At 51.2% G+C, this 23,134-nt stretch overlaps 2 protein-coding genes across 2 annotated transcripts in view; both read right to left on the bottom strand.

The window, feature by feature from the left end:
• The window catches only part of inpp5ka (inositol polyphosphate-5-phosphatase Ka), a 58,879-nt gene extending 44,968 nt beyond the window's left edge, over nt 1–13,911 (bottom strand). The window contains exon 1 of the mRNA XM_068010807.1: nt 13,651–13,911. The gene's annotated coding sequence lies outside the window, so the exon portion shown is untranslated. The remainder of the gene's footprint in view (nt 1–13,650) is intronic.
• Nucleotides 13,912–17,786: 3,875 nt separating this feature from the next.
• Nucleotides 17,787–23,134, bottom strand: part of pitpnab (phosphatidylinositol transfer protein, alpha b) — a 66,403-nt gene continuing 61,055 nt past the window's right edge. Inside the window, exon 12 of the mRNA XM_068010801.1 lies at nt 17,787–18,876. The gene's annotated coding sequence lies outside the window, so the exon portion shown is untranslated. The remainder of the gene's footprint in view (nt 18,877–23,134) is intronic.

The raw sequence follows: 23,134 nt of genomic DNA, 5'->3' as shown, positions 1-23,134 counted from the left end.
TCGATACCTTTCTGGGGGAGAGAGTTCTAGATTCCCACTCCCCTTTATGTGAAGAAGTGTTTTCTGACATCACCCCTGAACGGCCTGGCTTGAATTTTAAGGTTCTGCCCCCTTGTTCTGGACTCCCCCCTCCAGAGGAAATCGTTTCTCTCGATCTACCCTATCGAATCCTTTAATCATCATGAGCCCCTCGATAAGATCACCCCCTTAATCTTCTACACTCAAGGGAATACAAGCCTCGTCTGTGCAACCTGACCTCAGAATTTAACCCTTTTAGCCCCGGGGTCATCTGGTGAATATACGGTGCACCCTCTCCAGTATATCCTTCCCGAAGAGCGGGGCCGGGTACTGAGCGTAGTTACTCCAGACGGGGTCTGAGTGACTGAAGGGGAAGTCGATGTGTTTCACAGCTTGTTCTTCAGTAGCACTTCCTGCCGATTATCACCTCCAGTGCTTCAATTAAAAATAAACTCAGTTTTTGTGTTTGGTGAGAATCAAGTCATCCAAATTAAACATCTTTCAAAACAATCACCCAAGTTTGACACTAAAATAAAAGCAAAATACTGCGGCTGCCGGAATAAAAACAAGAAATGCTGGAAATACTCAGCAGGTCTGGCAGCATCTGTGGAGAGAGAAGCAGAGTTAACGTTTCAGGTCAGTGACCTTTCATCAGAACTCAGTACCAGTTTCTGCTTCTCTCTCCACAGATGCTGCCAGACCTGCTGTGTATTTCCAGCATTTCTTGTTTTTATTACCCAAGTTTGACGTTGAATTAGTGGGACAGTGTAGAGGGAGATTTACTCTGTATCTAACCCCGTGCTGTCCCTGTCCTGGGAGTGTTTGATGGGGACAGTGTAGAGGGAGCTTTACTCTGTATCTAACCCCGTGCTGTCCCTGTCCTGGGAGTGTTTGATGGGGACAGTGTAGAGGGAGCTTTACTCTGTATTTAACTCCTTTTTGTTTTCTTTTTCTTTTATTTTTAAGCTTGCCTTTATACCCCTTTTATATACATTTTGTAAAATAACTTTACTAAAATTGAATAAGTAAAACAAAACTCAAATTAAAATGCCATTCTCGGCGTCGACGATGCACTCCAGTCCCTGCGGTGCCCACCGGTCGCGGAAGGCCTCAAGCGTACCGGCGGACACCGCATGCTCCTTTTCCAGGGACACCCGGGCGCGAACGTAACCGCGGAAGAGGGGCAGACAATCGGGGAGGACGGACCCCCTGACGCCCGCAGCCTGGACCTGTGAATTGCCACCTTGGCCAGGCCCAGGAGCAGACCGACGAGGAGATCCTCCTCCCGGCCCAAGCCCCTCCGCACCGGGTGCCCAAAGATCAGGAGCGTGGGACTGAAGTGCAGCCAGAACTTGAGGAGCAGCACCTTCAGATACTCAAACAGGGGCTGCAACCTCGCACACTCCGTATAAATGTGGAACACGGACTCGTCCAGGCCGCAGAAAGTACAGGCAGCCTGGGAGTCCGTGAACCCGCTTAAAAGGCAGTACAGTTCAATAGGCCTGTGCAGCACCCTCAACCCCAGGTAAAGGCCTGCTACCCGACCCAAACCCAACGGGACCTGACAACATGTGTCGTGTTCGGGTCGGGTTGGGTCACAATTCCGGGCTTGGGTCAGGTCGGGCCGAATCAGACACGCTCTGTCACCACCTCAGGTAAGTGACTTTAATGTTAATTTACTTTTTGGACTTTAAAGGTGGTTTTGTTACAGTTATTTTAAGCTTGTGCAGTAAAGGAACAAAGTGAAAAACGGAAGGGAAGTTAACTGATGTTCGGGCTGGGATGGGGTTCTGTTGGGCTCAGGTCGGGTCTCATTTGCAGACTTAAGCAGGCCTTTAACCCCAGGTCCCCAATGTAAAGGGGGAGGACTCCCGCATAGAGGAACCTCCACCGGGGTTTCCCCTCACCGCCAGACGGCAACATGGACCGCCTGGGTCTTGGTGGCAAATGCAGTGGGTGGGGCCAAAGTGATCAATCGGTACCACAGCATCGAAGCCACCAGTTGGTTTATGACCAACGCTCGGCCCCTGTAGGAAAGCACTCGGAGCAGTCCTGTCCAGCGCCCCAGCCGAGTGGTGACTTTTGCCTCCAACTCCTGCCAGTTTGCCGGCCAGGCTTCCTCAGCGGGGCTAAGGTGGACTCCCAGATAGAGGAGGTGCGTGGTCTTCTCTTTGGCCTCCTTGTCTCGGGAGACAATGGGTAAGCGCCTGGAGGTGGTCAGTGGTTTGTGAAGCAGTGCCTGGAGTGGCTATAAAGGCCAATTCTAGAGTGACAGACTCTTCCACAGGTGCTGCAGAAAAATTTGTTTGTCGGGGCTGTTACACAGTTGGCTCTCTCCTTGCATCTCTGTCTTTTTTCCTACCAACTGCTAAGTCTCTTCGACTCGCCACACTTTAGCCCCGCCTTTATGGCTGCCCGCCAGCTCTGGCGAATACTGGCAACTGACTCCCACGACTTGTGATCAATGTCACAGGACTTCATGTCGCGTTTGCAGACGTCTTTAAAGTGGACATGGACGTCCGGTGGGTCTGATACCAGTGGCGAGCTCGCTGTACAATGTGTCTTTGGGGATCCTGCCATCTTCCATGCGGCTCACATGGCCAAGCCATCTCAAGCGCCGCTGACTCAGTAGGGTGCATAAGCTGGGGATGTTGGCCGCCTCGAGAACTTCCGTGTTGGAGATACGGTCCTGCCACCTGATGCCAAAGATTCTCCGGAGGCAGCGAAGATGGAATGAATTGAGACGTCGCTCTTGGCTGACATACGTTGTCCAGGCCTCGCTGCCGTAGAGCAAGGTACTGAGGACACAGGCTTGATACACTCGGACTTTTGTGTTCCGTGTCAGTGCGCCATTTTCCCACACTCTCTTGGCCAGTCTGGACATAGCAGTGGAAGCCTTACCCATGCGCTTGTTGATTTCTGCATCGAGAGACAGGTTACTGGTGATAGTTGAGCCTAGGTAGGTGAACTCTTGAACCACTTCCCAAGCGTGGTCGCCAATATTGATGAATGGAGCATTTCTGACGTCCTGTTCCATGATGTTTGTTTTCTTGAGGCTGATGGTTAGGCCAAATTCATTGCAGGCAGCCGCAAACCTGTCGATGAGTCTCTGCAGACACTCTTCAGTGTGAGATGTTAAAGCAGCATCGTCAGCAAAGAGGAGTTCTCTGATGAGGACTTTCTGTACTTTGGTCTTCGCTCTTAGACGGGCAAGGTTGAACAACCTGCCCCCTGATCTTGCATGGAGGAAAATGCCTTCTTCTGAAGACTTGAACGCATGTGAGAGCAGCAGGGAGAAAAAATTCCCAAAAAGTGTGGGTGCAAGAACACAGCCCTGTTTCACGCCACTCAGGATAGGAAAGGGGTCTGATGAGGCGCCGCGATGTTGAATTGTGCCTTTCATATTGTCATGGAATGAGGTGATGATACTTAGTAGCTTTGGTGGACATCCGATCTTTTCTAGTAGTCTGAAGAGACCACGTCTGCTGACGAAGTCAAGGACTTTGGTGAGATCAATGAAAGCAATGTAGAGGGGCATCTGTTGTTCACGGCATTTCTCCTGTAGCTGGCGAAGGGAGAACAGCATGTCAATGGTGGATCTCTCTGCTCGAAAGCCACACTGTGCCTCAGGGTAGACGCGCTCAGCTAGCTTTTGGAGCCTGTTTAGAGCAACTCGAGCAAAGACTTTCCCCACTATGCTGAGCAGGGAGATTCCACGGTAGTTGTTGCAGTCACCGCGGTCAACTTTGTTTTTATAGAGGGTGATGATATTGGCATCGCGCATGTCCTGAGGTACTGCTCCCTCGTCCCAGCACAGGCATAGCAGTTCATGTAGTGCTGAGAGTATAGCAGGCTTGGCACTCTTGATTATTTCAGGGGTAATGCTGTCCTTCCCAGGGGCTTTTCCGCTGGCGAGAGAATCAATGGCATCACTGAGTTCCGATTTGGTTGGCTGTATGTCCAGCTCATCCATGACTGGTAGAGGCTGGGCTGCATCGAGGGCAGTCTCAGTGACAACATTCTCCCTGGAGTACAGTTCCAGGTAGTGCTCAACTCAGTGGTCCATTTGCTTGTGTTGGTCAGTGATTGTGTCCCCTGATTTAGATTTGAGGGGGGCGATCTTCTTGATGGTTAGCCCAAAAGCTCTCTTAATGCCATCATACATTCCTCTGATGTTTCCGGTGTCAGAGGCCAGCTGAATATGACTGCATAGGTGTTGCCAGTAGCCATTTGCACAGTGCCTGGCTGTTCTTTGTGCAGCGCTTCTGGCTGCTTTAAGTGCTACAGATGTTAACTCGCTGGGGGCTTTCTTGTAGTTCAGCAGTGCAATGCGCTTAGCGGCTATGACAGGTTCCAGCTCTTCAGTGAGATTGAAACCAGTCTGCATTCTGCTTCACACGTTTGCCATAGGTGGTCATTGCTGAGTCATAGATGGCGTCTCTGATGTGGGCCCACTTGGTCTCAGCATCCCCTGTGGGAGTGTTTTGAAGGTGCGTGGTGCTCCACTCAAAAGGTGTCAACTCCTCCGGCAGGGAGTCCACCCGCTACTGAACCACCAGGAGACCGGAACAATTCTCCCAATTGATCCTTGTGGACGACGCGGCAGAAAAGGTCTGCTGGCAGTCGCGCATCCTCCACAAGTCAACGGGATCTGTGACCGCGAGGAGCACGTTATTGGCGTAAGCCGAGAGGACAACCCGCATGGCCGGCTCGCGCAGAGCCAATCCCACCAAACTCCTGCGAAGCAGGCACAGGAAGGGCTCCACGCAGATGGTATATAATTGGCTGGACATGGGGCATCCCTGACGCACTCCTCTCCCAAAGCGAAAGGGCGCGTCAAGGACCCGTTAACTTTCTCCAGATGCTCTGTGGCGGCGTATAAAAGTCGGACCCGGGCCACAAAATGCGGCCCAAGTCCGAAAGCGCGCAGAGTCCCGAAACAGTATTCGTGATCCACCCTGTCGAATGCCTTCTCCTGATCGAGGGAGAGAAAGGCGACCGACTGACCAGTCCTCTGGGAAGGATGGACCAGGTCCCGGACCAGGTGGATGTTGTCCTGGATGGACCGGCCCGGGACCGTGTAGGACTGGTCGGGGTGGATCATGTGGGCCAGCACGGAGCCCAGGCGGGTAGACATAGCCCGGGCAAAGATCTTATAATCCGTGCTGAGGAGGGAGACCGGACGCCAGTTTTTAAGCAGGCGGAGATCGCCCCTCTTCAGCAGCAGGACGATGACCGCCCTGCGCCACGAGAGGGGCATCTCCCCGGTCGCCAGGCTTTCCCCCAGGACCAGCGCGTAATCGTCCCCCAGGACGTCCCAGAATGCCCTGAGGAACTCCAAGGTCAGCTTGTCCGGCCCCAGGAATTTGCCCCTTGAGAGCTGGTGGAGGGCACCGGTCAGCTCCGCCAATGTGAGTGGAGCCTCCAATCCTTCGGCGCCCTCCGGGCTGACCTGCGGCAGGTCCTCCCACAAAACTCTGCGTGCGTCCTTGCTGGACAGATCCGGAGAGAACAACGCACTGTAATAAGTCCAGACCAGGAGGCCCATTCCCTCCGGATCCGTGATGGAGGATCCGTCGTCGGCCAGCAGCTCTATGAGCTGCTTACAGACCCCCCGCCATTTTTCCAGCGAGTAGAGGAAGGGTGAGGCGCGGTCCAAATGTTCCAGGATCTGGATCTGCGACCTCACGTACGCGCCTCGGGACCCTATGAGCTGCAGGTCCCTCAGCGCGCCCTTCTTCTCTTGCTACGCCTGCCACAGGGCCGGGTCCGCGACAGCATGACTGAGGCGGGACTCCAAGTCAAGCACCTCCCTCTCTAGGCACCCGATCCCGTCCTCCCGCCTCTTGGTCGACCCCTTTGCGTACTCCTGACAGAAGACGCGGATGTGAGTCTTGCCCACATCCCACCATAGCTTCAATGGAATGAGTCCCGGAATCGCTCATCCTTGAGCAGCTAGTTGTTAAAGTGCCAGTACGTGGACCCCGCCCGCGTGCGTAGCGGAGTGAACTCAGCCCACACCAGGTGGTGGTCCGAGCACGGCACCAGCCGCATGGAGGCCGCCGAAACGCGGGAGACGTACGCCTGCGAAAAGTAGAGGCGGTCGATTCGGGACCCTCCTCCTCCAGACCTCCAGGTGAAGGCGCTGGAGTCGGGATGGAGATTCCGCCAGACGTCCACCAACTTGAGGGAGCTGATCAGTCCCCTCAACTTCTCCACCGACGACTGGCCACGCTGGGGACCGGAGCGATCCCTTACCCTGAGGGTACAGTTAAAATCCCCCCCCGAGGATGATGCACTCGCCACTATCGATGGAGCTCAAGAGAGCGGACACTTCTTCAAAGAAGCGCGCTTGCAATGCACCAGGCCTGGGCGCGGACACGTTCACAAAGTGGAGCGGCACGCTACCCAGGCGAACGGCGAGGTGAAGCAAGCGGCCCGGCACTAGCTCCTTGACCCCCAAGATCTCCGGCTGAAAAGTCCGGGCCAACAAGATAGCCACCCCACTAGAAATAGAGGTGAGGTGACTCATGTAGTCCCCACCCTGCCACTCCAGGAGCCAGGTGGCTTCGTCTCCCGGAACGGTGTGGGTTTCCTGCAGAAAGCTCACCGCGTATCTCCCTTCCCTGAGGACTGAGAGATTGTGAAATCTGCGGTGAGACCCTCTGCTGCCGTTGATGTTGAGGCTGGCTATGGTTATCTTCATGTCAAAGGTACTTAAAACCTGTCACCAACACCTCACTGTGAGGAGGGAGTGGAAGTGCACCTGGCCCTCCACTCCCCCAGCAACCCATTGAGGAACACATTAAAACGGCGCCTCTCAACCAGTTTCACGTCCGCGCGCTTGCCCGCTATCTTAAGGGCGGCACGGACGGACTGGATGATCAGCGCCAGATTCGACCAACGGTCGAGGGCCAGCTGAACTTTATTGCGGCAACCCCTGCAAGCCGCGAGGAAATCCCGGAGTTCCGCCGTGGGGATGAGAGGAGATTCGGTGGGAGGCACGAGGGACTCCACCACCTCACTGACGATGGAATCAAGATCATCCTCCGTGCCCCACACCGAATCCCCATCCTCCTCCGGGTCGTCACCGCCAGCGGCCGACACATCCACCACACACTGTGGGGCGGACGTTCCGGCCGCGCCAGCTGGTCCCGCCTTCGTCACGATCCCACCCCCAGGATTGATGGCAAACGAGTCCTCTCTGGGTTCTAGAATGGAACTGGAGCCTGTGGGCGCCAGCGGTTCAGGACCCTCCACCTCCGTCCCCAGGCCAATGAGCGGCCCAGGGGAGAGGGTGATTCCTGACTCCGAAAATCCAGCCAGAGCCGGGACTGGAGGCGGAGAGAGGAGGCCATCTCCTGACCCGCCAGCGCCCACAGGCCCTGCAGACGGGGCAGCATTTTCAATCATAACTGGGTCGAGTGTGTCCTAGTTGGTAGTGGTTTTTGGCTGGGAGGGCCGACCCTTCAGGGCCTTGCCCTCCTCTCCACTCATGTCACCCGACCCAGTGGCTGATGGGAGGCTTCTCCAGGAGTGTCCCCAGGCTCCCCCACCACAAGCAGGGCTCCACGCTTCCTCAGGAGGGGCCACATGTACAGCGGTCTCCCCCTCCCCTCCAACCTGAGGGACAGGGAGCTCCTACCCAGACTTTACAGCCTTGATGGTGGTGGCAGGGGGAATCCGGGGACCCAAACCAAGGAACAGCTCCCCTCCAAAAGATGGACCCGGCACCTCAGGGCCCTGTGTTACCTCAGTGGACGGGTGCCTTCTTTTTCCCACTAGCTCACAGTGTTTCAGAGACCTCAGTGGCATCAGAGGCCTCCGCCTCCGCACCCTCCTTTAGTCTGGTTACCCTGGGCCTGAGCCCAGCCCTGGGCCAGGTGGGTTCCCCAGGATTGGGCCTTGGGCTGAGCTCAGGCTCGAGTTGTGCCACAGTATCCAGGGGATGCGCCTCTCGATGTTTATTCTTTCTCCGTGTCTTCCTTCCACTCAGACAGGCTCTACCCTCCCTGCCGGCCTCCAGAACCGCCTGAGTGGTGTCTGTTGGAGGTGTAGGGGGAGTGGGAGAGGTGCAGCAGTGCCACCCAGGGCTGCCGAGGTGGAGTTGGCAGCTGGGAGGTTGCGTCAGTTCTTTCGAAGATGTCCCACACCCTTGCAGGGGTGGCACCGCACCCCATCCGAGGTCCAGAAGACATGGTAGGCCATCCCCTGGAACTCAACAGCAAAATAGCCTTCCAGGACCTCCTCCCGTGTCAGCTGCATGAATAGCTGGCAGTGGGAATAGACATGTCGGAGGCTGTTCTCCCGAAGACCATGTGGGACTGCGATGATCCCCGACCTTACCTCTCCCAGATGGTCAGGTGGAGGAGGAGCCCATCACACGCTGTGCAGTGGCCTCCAGAGGGTCCACTGGCAAGAAAGTCCCGCCCACTGTGAGCCCCCTCCTCAGGGCCAGGGCCACCACCCCCTCGGTCTTCAGGAAAAACACTGCCTTCCCGTACATCTTTGAGGCTGCGACAATGGCCGAGGGGCCGACAACCTCGACCATTGCCTTAACACAAGCATCAATAGTCACGGTTGGGTGGGTGTAACACTGTGGGGCGGACGTCCCGGCCGCGCCAGCTGGTCCCGCCTCCGTCACGATCCCACCCCCAGGATCGATGGCGGAGGAGTCCTCTCTGGGTTCTATTGTGAAACTGGAGCCTGTAGGCACCAGCGGTTCAGGACCCCCCTCCACCTCCGTCCCCAGGCCAATGAGTGGTCCAGGGGAGACAGAAGTTCCCGACTCCGGAAAACCAGCCGGAGCCGAGACTGGAGGCGGAGAGAGGAGGCCATCTCCTGCTCCGCCAGCACCCACAGGCCCAGCAGATGGGGCAGCATTTTCGGTTCTAACCGGGTCGGGTGTCTCTTGGTTGGTGGTGGACTCCGGCTGGGAGGGCCGACCCTCTGGGGCCTCGCCCTCCCCTTCACTCAGGGCACCCGAACCAGTAGCAGTGGCAGAATGGGCGGAGCCCCCAGGCTCCCCCACCACAAGCAGGGCCCCACTTACTCCTTCAGGAGGGGCCTCATGTACCGGGGCCTTCCCCTCCACTCCATCCTGAGGAATAGGGTGCTCCTGCCCGGACTTTGTAGCCTTGGTGGTGGCGGTAGGGGAAACCTGGGGACCCGAGACAGGAGACAGCTCCCCTCCAACAGATGGGCCCTGCGCCTCAGGGCCCCTGATTACCTCTGTGGAGGGGTGCCTTCTCCTCTTTTTCCCACCAGGGCGCAGAGGCTCAGAGACCTCCATGTCATCAGAGGCCTCCGCACTCTCTTTTTTCTTATTCACCCTGGGCCTGAGCCCAGCCCTGGGGCAAGTTGACTCCCCGAGATCGGGCTTTGTGCTGAGCTCAGGCTCGGGTAGTGTCACGGTGTCCAGGGGACGCGCCTCTTGATGTTTATTCCTCCTCCGCGCCTTCCTTCCACTTGGACGGTCACCCCCCTCCCTGCCGGAGGCCGTGAAAACCACAGCCTCCGGTACCGACTGAATGGTATCTGGTGGAGGTGTAGGGGGGGGTGGGAGGAGGTGCAGCGGCGCCACCCTGGTGCGCCGAGTTGGAGTTGGCAGCCGGGAGGTTGGGGCAGTTCTTACGAACATGCCCCACCCCCTTACAGACATGGCACCGCACCCCGTCCAAGGTCCAGAAGACGCGGTAGGCCGTCCCCTGGAACTCGACATTAATGTGGCCCTCTGTAACCTCCTCCCTCGCCAGCTGCATGAATAACTGGCGGCGGAAGGAGTACACGTGTCGGAGGCTGTTCTCCCGAAGACCGAGCGGGACTGGGGTGAGTCCCATCTTTACCTCCCCCAGATGGTGCAGGTGGGGAAGGAGGAGCTCACCAGGAATGAAGGGCGGGACATTGGATAGAATGAGCCTTTGCGTAGTGGCCTCCAGGGGGTCCACTGGCAGAAAGGTCCCGCCCACGGTGAGCCCCTTGCTCAGAGCCAGGGACACCGCCCGCTCGGTCTTCAGGAAAAACACTGCCTTCCCATACATTTTAGAGGCTGCAACAATGGCCGAAGGGCCGACAACCTCGGCCATTGCTTTCACATATGCCTCGATAGTCATGTTCGGGTGGACGTAGCTTTTGACCCCATGCTTTGATGTTAATAAAGCAAACGGTGACGGGGCAACAGGTGCAGCTGCAGCAGCCGCAGCAGCATATGAATGGGAAGGCCCCGCCACCGGCGAAGAGGGGCTTGCCATGGGGTCGCAGAGCTACGCCCACCCCCAAGAAACAAAGCACACGACAGTTTTCTTAAACACAAACAATATGATGGGGGAGGGGGGGATGGGAGTAGAGGAGGATAGGGCTGAAAAGGACAAGGAGAGGAGAGGATAGGTGGCCGAGTGATGGAAGAGAGAGAACAGCTGCGAGGATGTTACAGTTCACTTGGTGGTTGGAGCACCTTCCTGCAGAGTCTACAGTTCAATCTCCCAGTTAGGGGAGGGCTCTTCGCCCGGGTCGGCTAGAGCCGTCCGGTTCTCTCCCTTTTCTGTTGTTGTATAAAGATAGTCTTCAGCCGGGCAGCTCCAGCCGTCCCGAGCCACATAGTTGGGGGTGGGGAGGGAGCCCCTTTTGTGCAGGATGGCAGATAAACACAAGACCAAATACAAGGGCGCCCTATCGAATTTGGCAGCCCCACCCCTGGATCTTCCGGTGCCTCCTCCCTCCCCCAACAGTCCAAACAACCAACAGTTCTCTGGTGCTCCAACACCCACCTCTCCAAAATGACTTGCAGGTCTTCTTAATCCTTGAAAAAGTGCAACAGTTCCTCAGTAAATGCAGCTGTCTCCACTCTACAGTCACCTCTTTGCAGTTATTCCACTCTCCTCTCCCCAGTTGCTGCAGTCTCCACTCTGTATTCACCTTTCTCCAGTCTCTCTCCCCAGTTGCTGCAGTTTCCAGTCTCCACTCTCCACTCTCCACTCTCCAGTTGCTGCAGCACAGATGCAGCCGCGCCCCCTGATTGCTGGCAGGAAGTGCTCCAAATTGCCCAGCCAATCCCGTGCTGTACCTGTCCTGGGAGTGTTTGATGGGGACAGTGTAGAGGGAGCTTTACTCTGTATCTAACCCCGTACTGTACCTGTCCTGGGAGTGTTTGATGGGGACAGTGTAGAGGGAACTTTACTCTGTATCTAACCTCAGGGCAGGTACAGCACAGGAGTGTTTGATGTGTACTGTAAGCTTCTCCACCTCTCCTCCTTTAAGATGCTCCTTAAAGTCTAACTCTTTGACCAATTGTTTGGTCACCTGGCCTATGAGTCAGCACAGATGCGATAGGCCGAATGGCCTCTTCTGTGGTGTAACCATTCTATGATTATATGTACGCTCCTATGAAGTACCTTGGGAGATTTTACATTGTTAAAGGTCCTATATAAATGTAAGTTGGTGTTGTTGTTGAAACACTTTGAGCCATTGGAACCCAGTTATTGCAATGAACTCAGCTCTTCCGCCCTCTTTATCTGCTACCACTTCCTGACTTTTTGTCAAACTGATTCCCTCTCTCTATCGATCTGCATCAACCCTGCCCCCTCAGTTTTCTTTTACCCGTCAACAGGTCGAATGCTTGTGCTATTGACTCGAACAGCAGAGTCCAGGGGCAGGGCTGGGAAACACCTTCAACACAGAGCAATCAATACCAGCCTGATACTGGGAGCAACTTCAGATCACATGACCTGGTGTGCTGCATTTCTGTGGCGCCTTTCACCATTTCAGGACGTCCCAAAGCTTTTCACAGCCAATGAAGCACTTTTGAAGTGTAGTTACTGTTGTAATGTGGGAAATGCGGTAGCCAATTTGTGCACAGCAAGATCCCACATACAGCAATGTGATAATGACCAAATAATCTGTTTTTAGTGCTGTGCATTGAGGCATAATTATTGGTCTCAGGACACCGGGGAAAACTCCTCTGCTCTTCTTCCAAATAGCGGCCGTGGGATCCTTTATGTCCACCTGAGGGGCAGACGGGGCCTCAATTTAACGTCTCATCTGAAAGGTGGTACCTCTGATAGTGCAGCACTCCCTCAGTACTGCACTGGGAGTGTCAGTCTGGATTTTGTGCTCAAGTCTCTGGAGTGGGACTTGAACCCACAACAAAAGAGCTCCCCACTGAGCCCAGCAGGCACCCATCACACCCACAAGAAGTAGAAATGCAGATTTCAAAAATGCAGCTGTATGCATCATGAGAATTCTACAACAACTATTACTTGTATTTATATAGCACCTTTCACATAGTAAAACATCCCAGGCACTTCACAGGAGATTTATTTGACACAAATTGATACTGAGCCAGAAAAGGAGGAGAAGTCAGAACAAAATACTGTGGATGCTGGAACTCTGAAATGAGAACAGAACATGCCGGAAATACTCAGCAGGTCCGACAGCTGGGTATTTCCGGCACTTTTTGTTCTCATTAAGGAGATGTTCGGACAGGAGACCAAAGGACCTCGGGAACCTCAGTTACTGGACTTATATCCAATTTTTCATCAACTGTGAGAGTTACATAGAACAGTACAGCACAGTACAGGCCCTTTGGCCCACGATGTTGTGCCGAACCTTTAACCTACTCGAGGATCAAACTACCTACATACCCTTCATACTACGCCCTTTCCACCCTGGGAAAAAGTCTCTGGCTATCCACTCTATCTATGCCTCTATCTTGTACACCTCTATCAGGTCACCTCTCATCCTTCTTCGCTCCAATGAGAAAAGCCCTAGCTCCCTCAACCTTTCGTTGTGTGTCCTGGGTTTGAGTCTGTGCCATTCGCCATGCGGAAGTGCTCAATGAACTTCTCGGACACGGTAAATGTCCAGGAAGAGCTCGCAGGAGATGAATCAGATTTAAGGAGCGTCTTAAAATGAGGAGAGAAAAGTGGAGAGGTTTAGAGAGGGAATTGCAGAGCTTTGGGCCCAGGTAGCTGAAGGCACAACCGCCAATGGTGGAGTGATTAAAATCGGGGATGCTGAAGAGTCTGGAATTAGAGGAGTGCAGATAACTCGGAGGGTTGTAGGGCTGGAGGAGATTACAGAGATAGGGAGGGAGGCCTTGGAGAGATTTGAAAACAAGAATGAACTCGAAATTTGAGGCATTTCTGGACCAGGAGCCAATGTAAGTCAGCGAACACAGTGGGGTTCTGAATGAAAGGGACCTGGTGCGAGATAGCAGAGTGTTGAAAGAGCTGAAGTTTGCAGAAGGCGGAAGGTGAAGGGCCGACCAGGAGAACCTTGGAATATTTGCCAATCACTCACAGAGTTGGCAACAGGGCAATTAGATACCACGATCAGAGTTAATGAACTCGAGGGAGGAGTTGCAATGGGAGTGGAATTACACACTGGCTGGACTCCCCTGAGGATGTTGAACCTGTCCTGATACAGGGGGCTGGCTGAGGAGTGGGAAATATAAAAGATTGACACAAAGTAGCAAGACATTGACACAAAGTAGCAAGAAATTGACACAAAGTAGCAAGAAATTGACACAGAGTAGCAAGAAATTGACACAAAGTAGCAAGAAATTGACACAAAGTAGCAAGAAATTGACACTGTTGGGCGGATGGAGTCAGGAGGCCAGATCTGGGTTTTATTTACCTGTTACTAGATCCTGATCCGGCTCCGAATGTTGCCTTTATCCGCTCCTCGGCCTGTCCTGCCCTGCTCTCGATCTCCGTCCCGGACCCCGGCTCCTGCCCCCGGCCAAACCTCTCGGTTCTTCACCTGGTTCAGGGCCGCCGTCCTGTTCAAAACCAACCGCAGAGCCACAACGCGGCGTACTTAAAGGGATCGGGCACGCCGAGCCTTAAAGGGATCGGTCACAAACGCAAGGCCCGCTGCCGAATTTTATTCCACTGTTTGTTGTGACTGCAGGGAGGCTTTTGGGGATTGGCCGAATGCGGCCACCTGACTCCCAGCCTCCGCCAATGAAAACCCTCAGTGTGTCCAATAAAACAAAAGCACGTGTGGAGATGCATTTGAAAATGTTTCTATATTTACAGTGATTCTGAGTTGCTTACACAGCAACACTGTCCAATTCAGCTGAAATTGAGGCAGAATAAAACCCACTGAGTACCAAACAGGAGTGAATCGTTCCTTTTTACCCACTCTGTACTACACATGTATACCCCTGCCTCTCTTATCCCCTTTACTGTCTCTGATTGTCAGACTGTCTATCTGCTTCCAACTAGACATTGGGAAGACTGAAGCCATTGTCTTCAGTCTCCATCACAAGCTCAGTTTCCAAGACACCGACTCCATCTCTCTCCTTAGGAACTGTCTGAGGCTAAAGCAGACAGTTCACAACTTTGGTGTCATATCTCATCCTGAGATGAACTTCTGACCACATATCCGTGGCCACCACTGAGACTGCCTATTTCTACCACCGTACCATTGCCTGACGTCGCACCTGTCTCAGCTCATCTGCTGCTGAAACCCTCACCCATGCCTTTGTTACCTCTAGACTTGACTATTCCAACGCTCTCTTGACTGATCTCCCATCTTTCGTTGTACATCCTCCAACAGTCTACTGCCCTATCATAACTCCTGTGCTCACTGACCTACATTGGCTCCTAGTCCAGCAACACCCTCAATTTTAAAATTCTCACCCTGGTTTTCAAATCCCACCATGGCCTCGCTTCTCCCTATTTCTAACCTCCTTCAATCCTGAGAGATCTCTGGGCTTCTCTAATTCCAGGCATCCCTGATTTCAATCGCTCCACCATTGGCAGCCGTACCTTCAGCTGCCTGGGACGGAAGCTCTGGAACTTCCTCCACAAACCTCTCCACCCCTCTCTCACCTCCTTTAAGACAATCCATAATACCGACCTCTTTGACCAAGCTTGTGGTTGCCAGGCCTATGTATCTTAGTGTCAAATTTTGTTTAAGAATGTTCCTGTAAAACACCTTGGTATGTTTTACTATGTTAACGGTGCTATATAAATGCAAGTTGTTGAAACTGGTGCACTGGCACTTTCTCAGTGATGGAGGAGCTGGAGTTTGGAATTGCTGCTGTGTCTGGATCACAATTACACTGAAAGCCTGGCCTGCAGGGAAGCAAGATACACAATGAACACTCGAGATACATTTCCTGGTCTCCCCAGACTCAGATATCACATATAGAGCATAGAGGCTCCCACCTCTTTGCCAGAAATTTGTGGGTTCAATCCTCACTCCAGAGACTGGAGTATAAAACCCAGGCAGACACTCCTAGTGCAGTACTGAGGGAGCATCGTTCTATTGGGAAGGTCAATACTGAGGAAGTGTTTTACTGTCAGAGGTGCTGTCTTTAAAATGAGACAATAAACCAAGGCCCCCTCTGTCCTCTCAGGTGGAAGAAAAAGATTCAAAGTCATGATTTTACAGCAGGGGAGTTCTCTCGGGTGTCCTGGTCAACATTTGTCCCTCAACCAATATCAGTAAATAAAATAAAGTTCAGTCTTTATCACATTGCTGTTTGAGAGAGTTTTTTTTTATTTTCACAGGATGTAGGTGTCACTGGCCAGGCCAGCATTTATTGCCCATCCCTAATTTCCCTTGAGAAGGTGGTGGTGAGCTGCCTTCTTGAACCACTGCAGTCCATGTGGGGTAGGTACACGCACAGTGCTGTTAGGAAGGGAGTTCCAGGATTTTGACCCAGCGACAGTGAAGGAACGGCGATTATAGTTCCAAGTCAGGATGGTGTGTGACTTGGACGGGAACTTGCAGGTGGTGGTGTTCCCATGCATTTGCCCTTCTAGTTGGTAGAAGTCCCGGGTTTGGAAGATGTTGTTGAAGGAGCCTTGGTGCGTTGCTGCAGTGTATCTTGTAGATGGTACACACTGCTGCCACTGTGCGTCGGTGGTGGAGGGAATGAATGTTTGTAGATGAAGTGCCAATCAAGCGGGCTACTTTGTCCTGGATGGTGTCGAGCTTCTGGAGTGTTGTTGGAGCTGCACCCATCCAGGCAAGTGGAGAATATTCCATCACACTCCTGACTTGTGCCTTGTAGATGGTGGACAGGCTTTGGGGAGTCAGGAGATGAGTTACTCACTGCAGGATTCCTAGCCTCTGACCTGCTCTTGTAGCCACGGTATTTATATGGCTACTCCAGTTCAGTTTCTGGTCAACGGTGTTCCCCAGGATGTTGATAGGGTAGGGGTAAGAGGATTTAACGATGATAATGCCATTGAACATCAAGGGGAGATGGTTATTACTAGGAATTTGTGAGGCTGTAATGTTACTTGCCATATCAGCCCAAACCTGAATCTTGTCCCGGTCTTACTGCATGTGGGCATGGACTGCTTCAGTATCTGAGGAGTTGTGAATGATGAACATTGTGCAGTGAACATCCCAACTTCTGACCTTACGATGGAGAGGTGGTCATTGATGAAGCAGCTGAAGATGGTTGGGCCTAGGACACTACCCTGAGGAACTCCTGCAGTGATGTCCTGGGACTGAGATGATTGACCTCCAACAACCACAATTATCTTCCTTTGCACTAGGTAAGACTCCAACCAGTGGAGAGTTTTCCCCAATTCCCATTGACTCGAGTTTTGCTGGGGCTCCTTGATGCCATACTTGTCAAATGCTGCCTCGATATCAAGGGCAGTCACTCTCACCTCAGGAGTTCAACTCTTTTGTCCATGTTTGGACCAAGGCTGTAATGAGGTCAGGAGCAGAGTGCCTTGCTGTATGCAAATTGGCTGCCAGGTTTCCGACATTACAACTTTGACGACACTTCAAAAAAAACTTTACTGGTTGTGGAACACTTAGAGAGGCCCTGAGCTTCTGAAAGGTGCTTTATAAAATTCATTTCCCCCCCCCTACAAAGCACTGAGCTCCTCGGGCTTGTTAGCAGTTACAGGAATTCAAATGAGGCCCAGCAGATTTCAACCCCATTCTTCACTCAGCTGCCGACATGTTGAGTGGTGTGGGGGAGAGGCAGGCGGCGCCAAGTAAGGACTACAGCAGCCTTGGGAGGGAAGGGGGTAAATGTAAAATGGGACAGAAAATATCCAGGAAATTGCAGACTGGTGCAATTTCCCATCTGTTCATTGGCCCCTGCGAGATTCCCATGTGAGAACCAGAATAAAGGAGTTGGTCAATGTCAATACCAGAGGTTAAATGGTTAGACTGAGGGGCCAGGTTGGGAAAAGCTATTACCCGCAGCACTCACATTCCAGCCAAACTTGGGCTGCATTTCCTGAGTACAGGAGATTTTGGGCTGTTAGTTGTTAAAATGATTTAATGAGGTAGATATGGGGAAACCATCTCCCATTGTGGAGAAGTCCAGGACAAGAGGGCACCATCTTAAAATCAGCATGGGGCCATTTAGGAGTGAAATCAGGAAGCACCCCACCCACCCTAAAATAAATGCAGGTGGGGAGTTCAGTTGGAGCTTTTAAGACGGAGATGAATTTTATTGGTAAGGATATCAAGGGACATGGAGCCAAGACGAGTAAATGGAGTCGAGGTACCGATTCGCCATGAGCGGACTGAATCGATTCCAGGGGCTGAATGGCCTCCTCCTGTTCCTGCTATACCTTCCCTTTCTCCACACCTTTGCAAGCCATTGAACATCTCAATGCTCTGTATACCTGACTGCTTATCCCAGGACTGCAGTGCTGAGAGTTATCTGTCACTAAGCACATTAGTACCTGGTTCAGGTGTACACCGAGACCCCATCATGCACATTCCTGCTTGACGTGTTACATCGCTTACACACACACTCTCACTGACAGAACGAGAAGCAGTTCAGGTGCTATTGGAGTTTTTTTTTATTCCGTGAGTGAAACAATTAAAAAAATAAGTGACACTTTCTTTGAGAAATGAAAAAAAAAACAAGAGGTTACAATATGAGACAAGGTGGTATTAAAATACAGGCGGAAAATGCGACAGAGACCTCATGAATGAAACACTCAGCACAGGTGAAGTAAAACAGGGCAGGAGGGTTAGAGACACAGACATTACTGAATCGCAGCCCTGAGATAAGTTCCTGGGTCTGGGCAACAGTTGAACACATCCAGACATCAATATCCTCAGCACGATTAAAGCCCATTACTTAAAGGCAAACACATCCTCTGACACACCTACTGACCATTTCAGCAGGAGAGGGGCACTGAACGGGTTAAAGCCTCCATTGCAATGACAAACATCCCAGGAACGCTTTCAAGTATTCTCCGCCATCAACATTACAAGACCCAACCTCACACTGCCCAAAGCCATTCTGACCTCTCCCTGTCGACTGCGGAGGTGGGAGCAGAGGCTCTGATGGTGTCATCCTCGCCCACTAGCCCCCACCACCCTGCCACTCCATGTGCCCGCCCACCCACCCCCCAAAAACTATTTCCTCACTGATATTCCTGTGCTTCTGGAGAACATGGAATGCAGGCAGGCTCCGGAGAGGGGAGCTCGGGAGCATTTTATTGCACTTAAGACAACCAAATAAATTAATGATACACTAATAAATTACTAACAGTTAATAGATTACTGTTACACGAATGGAAATGAGGAAATAACTGAACAGCACATCATGGCCACTTGCTGGGATAGATCAGATTGGTCACCATCTAGAAACCACAATCAGTTTTTGGTCCAGACACAGTATATCATTAACAGGTACATTACACAGCAAATCCAAACACTCAATATATTCTTTATGGATAAAATTTAGTGCTTTGTGTTTGAAATTCCTCGGTCTGCTCACAATCAATTTCTTCTAGAAACATCTGAAGATTTGTTAGAAATCATCCAGTAAATGAAGTGATGGGGGTGACTTGTACGGCGGCAGAGACACCTCTCACTGGCTGCAACATCATAGCCTCGGACGCAGTCTTCAAGAAGCTTTTACAAAAAGAGGAAAAAAAATATTCAGGTCAAAATCAGTTTCAATTAGTCAATCCCTGAGTTTATTTCTCGCGGTCCTCTCCCTCCTGCTCGGGGACAGCTCCTGAAGGTGCTGACTCTCACTGAGGGACAGTTCCTGAAGGTGCTGACTCTCACTGAGGGACAGTTCCTGAAGGTGCTGACTCTCACTGGGGGACAGCTCCTGAAGGTGCTGACTCTCACTGGGGGACAGTTCCTGAAGGTGCTGACTCTCACTGAGGGACAGTTCCTGAAGGTGCTGACTCTCACTGGGGGACAGTTCCTGAAGGTGCTGACTCTCACTGGGGGACAGTTCCTGAAGGTGCTGACTCTCACTGGGGGACAGTTCCTGAAGGTGCTGACTCTCACTGGGGGACAGCTCCTGAAGGTGCTGACTCTCACTGGGGGACAGTTCCTGAAGGTGCTGATTCTCACTGGGGGACAGCTCCTGAAGGTGCTGACTCTCACTGGGGGACAATTCCTGAAGGTGCTGACTCTCACTGGGGGACAGTTCCTGAAGGTGCTGACTCTCACTGGGGGACAGTTCCTGAAGGTGCTGACTCTCACTGGGGGACAGTTCCTGAAGGTGCTGACTCTCACTGGGGGACAGTTCCTGAAGGTGCTGACTCTCACTGGGGGACAGTTCCTGAAGGTGCTGACTCTCACTGGGGGACAGCTCCTGAAGGTGCTGAACCTTTGGTGAGCTGCATTCCACTGGATCCTTTCAGTGTTTAGTAGTTCCAAAAGCTGGCTGCTGTGCATGACTATTGATGCACAAAATTGGTTGGTTGCTTGACTGTGGAGGCAATACAACCAAGACCAAACCCATCCTCACCCACTCTCTACATGGACGTCACTGGGGATCCAGAGCATGGGGGTGGTTTGGGGGAAGGAACACAGTCATGTTTGTCCTGACATCCAACATCGTCACTTAAACACATGAACAAAAGAAATAGGAGCAGGAGTAGGCCATTCAGCCCCTCAAGCCTGCCCCACCATTCAATAAGATCATGGTCGATCTGCCCCAGACCTCAACTCCTCTTTCGTTCCAGCTCCTCAAAGCTCTCAACTCTCTGATATTTCAAAAATCTATCTACCTCCTCTTTAAATACTTTGCGATCGAGCCTCCACAACTCTCTGGGGTAGAGAATTCCAGACATTCACTACCCTCAGGGAAGAAATTCCTTCGCATCTCAGTTTTAAATGAGTGTCCCCTTATTCTGTAACTATGTCCCCTAGTTCGAGATTCCCCCACTAGTGGAAACATCTTCTCAACATCTACCCTGTCAAGCCCCCTCAGAATCTTGTACGTTTCAATAAGATCACTCCTCATTCTTCTAAACTCTAATGAATAAATGCCTCACCTGTTTAGCCATTCTTGATAAGTCAACCCCCTTCATCCCAGGAATCAGCCTCGTGAATCTCTTTTGAACTGCCTCCAATGCCAGTATATCCTTCCATAAATACGGGGACTAAAACTGTACACAGTACTCCAGGTGCAGCCTCACCAACACCCTTGTACAGTTGTAACAAGACTTCCCTATTTTCAAACTCCAACCCCTTAGCAATAAAGGCCAAAATTCCATTTGCCTTCTTAGTTACTTGCTGCACCTGCATGCTGTTTGCGTTTTATGCACAAGAACACCCAGATCCCTCTGTGCTGCACTTATTTGAAGTCTCTCTCCATTTAAATAATAGTCTGCCTTTTGATTCTTCCTACCAAAGTGCATGACCTCACACTTTCCTACATTAAACTCCATCAGCCAAGTTTTTGCCCACTTACTCAACCTATCTATATCCCCTTGCAGATTCCTTATGTCCTCATCACAACATGCCCTTCCACCTATTTTTGTATCGTCAGCAAATTTGGATATATTACACTCTGCCCCCTCCTCCAAGTCATTAATATAGATAGTAAATAATTGAGGCCCGAGGACTGATCCTTGTGGCACTCCACTAGTTACATCTTTCCAACCTGAAAAAGATCCATTAATCCCGACTCTGTCTTCTGTGAGTTAATCAATCCTCAATCCATGCTAATACATTACCCCCAATACCGTGAACTCCCATCTTGCGCAATAATCTTTTATGTGGCACCTTATCGAATGCCTTCTGGAAATCTAAATACACGACATCTACCGATTCCCCTTTATCAACTCTGCTTGTTATATCCTCAAAGAACTCTAGCAAATTTGTCAAACATGATTTCCCTTTCACAAAACCATGTTGACTCTGTTCGATTGCGTTAAGCTTTTCGAAATGTCCTGCTATTTTTTCCTTAATAATGGACTCTAGCATTTTCTCAACGACCGATGCTAGGCTGACTGGCCTATAGTTTCCTGCTTTTAGTCTCCCTCCCTTCCTGAACAGGGGTGTCACATTAGCGGTTTTCCAATCCGCTGGGACCCTCCCGGAATCCAGTGAGTTCTGGAATATTTCGACCAATGCCTCCACTATCTCTGCAGCCACTTCCTTTAAAACCCTTGGATGTAGGCCATCAGGTCCTGGCGACTTGTCTGCCTTTAGTCCCATTAGTTTGTCAAATACTTTGTCCCTCGTGACAGAGACTGTTACAAGATCTTTCCTCCCATTAGCTCCTTGCTTATCTGATATATGTGGGATGTTTATAGTGTCCTCCACCGTGAAGACTGATGGAAAATATTGGTTTAAATTATCTGCCATTTCCCTGTTCCCCATTACCAATTCTCTAGTCACATCCTCCAAGGGTCCCACGCTCACTTTAACTACTCTCTTTTTATATACCCGTAGAAGTTCTTGCTGTTTGTTTTTATATTTCTTGCCAATTTATTTTCATAATCAATTTTCTCCCTCTTTATTAGCTTTTTAGTCATCCGCTACTGGTTCCTAAAAAATTCCCAATCCTCTGGCCTACCACTAGTTTTCGCTGCTTTGTATGCCTTAGTTTTTGATTGGATACTCTCCTTGACCGCCTTTGTTAACCACGGGTGGTTCATCCTTCTCATTGAGTGCTTCTTTTTGACCAGGATAAATTTTTGCTGAGCTTTATGAAATATCTGCTTAACTGTCTGCCACTGCTCATCCACTGACCTTCCCCTTAGTCTATTTTCCCAGCCCACTTTAGACAACTCTTTCTTCATACCTTTGTAATTGCCCTTGTTTAAGTTGAAGACACTGGTTTAAGACCAGAGTTGCTCGCCCTCAAACTGAATTTGATATTCTACTATGTTGTGATTGCTACCACCTAGAGGATCCTTAACTACGATATCTCTTATTAATCCGACCTCATTACACACTACTAGATCTAAAATAGCTTGTTTCCTGGGTAGGTTCTGCAACGTATTGCTCTAAGTAACGATCCCTGATGCACTCTACAAATTTGTCTTCCATGTTACCTCTGCCAATCTGATTGTCGAGTCTATATGCAGATTAAAATCACCCATGACAATTGTAGTGCCCTTCTTACACGCTTCCGTTATTTTCTGATTTATACTTTATCCTACAGAAAGGCAACACTTCAGGGACCTATAGACCACTCCCACCTGTGACTACCACCCCCATGCTATTCCTTATTTTCACCCAAATTGATTCCACATCACAATCTATTGCACCTATATCACTACTCACCAACACACTGATACCTTCCTTTATTAACAAAGCTACCCCACCTCCTTTTCCTTTTTGTTTATTTTTCCAGAACGTCGAATACCCTGGAATATTGAGTTCCCAGTCTTGGTCACCCTGCAACCACATCTCTGTAATAGCTATCAAGTCATATTCATTTATTTCTATTTGTGCTGTCAACTCATCTATCCAGTTACAAATGCTGCGTGCATTCAGATAAAGAGCCTGAAGCTTTGACTTTTTACCATTATTACTCATCCTGGTTCTGATTTCTGCTGCACTCTTCTGCTTATATTTTCTGCCCCTTCCTGTCACACTTTGATTAACGTTCGCCTCGTCACTACCCTGCACCTCTGCTCTCTCGTTTCTTTTTGATTTTATAAACTTCCCTTCAATTGAACCCTCCCCCTCACTATTTAGTTTAAAGCTTTATCTACAACCCTAGTTATATGATTCGCCAGGACACTGGCCCCAGCATGGTTCAAATGAAGCCCGTCCCAACAGAACAGTTCTCTCCTTCCCCAGTACTGGTGCCAGTGCTCCATGAATTGGAACCCATTTCTCCTACAACAATCTTTGAGCGTCACGTTTACCTCTCTAATCTATTTACCCTATGCCAATTTGCACATGGCTC

Source organism: Heterodontus francisci, chromosome 30 (genome assembly GCF_036365525.1).
Source record: "Heterodontus francisci isolate sHetFra1 chromosome 30, sHetFra1.hap1, whole genome shotgun sequence".
Lineage (NCBI taxonomy): Eukaryota > Metazoa > Chordata > Chondrichthyes > Heterodontiformes > Heterodontidae > Heterodontus > Heterodontus francisci.
Note: the sequence above shows the minus strand (reverse complement) of the source record. Positions and strands in the feature narration are given on the sequence as shown.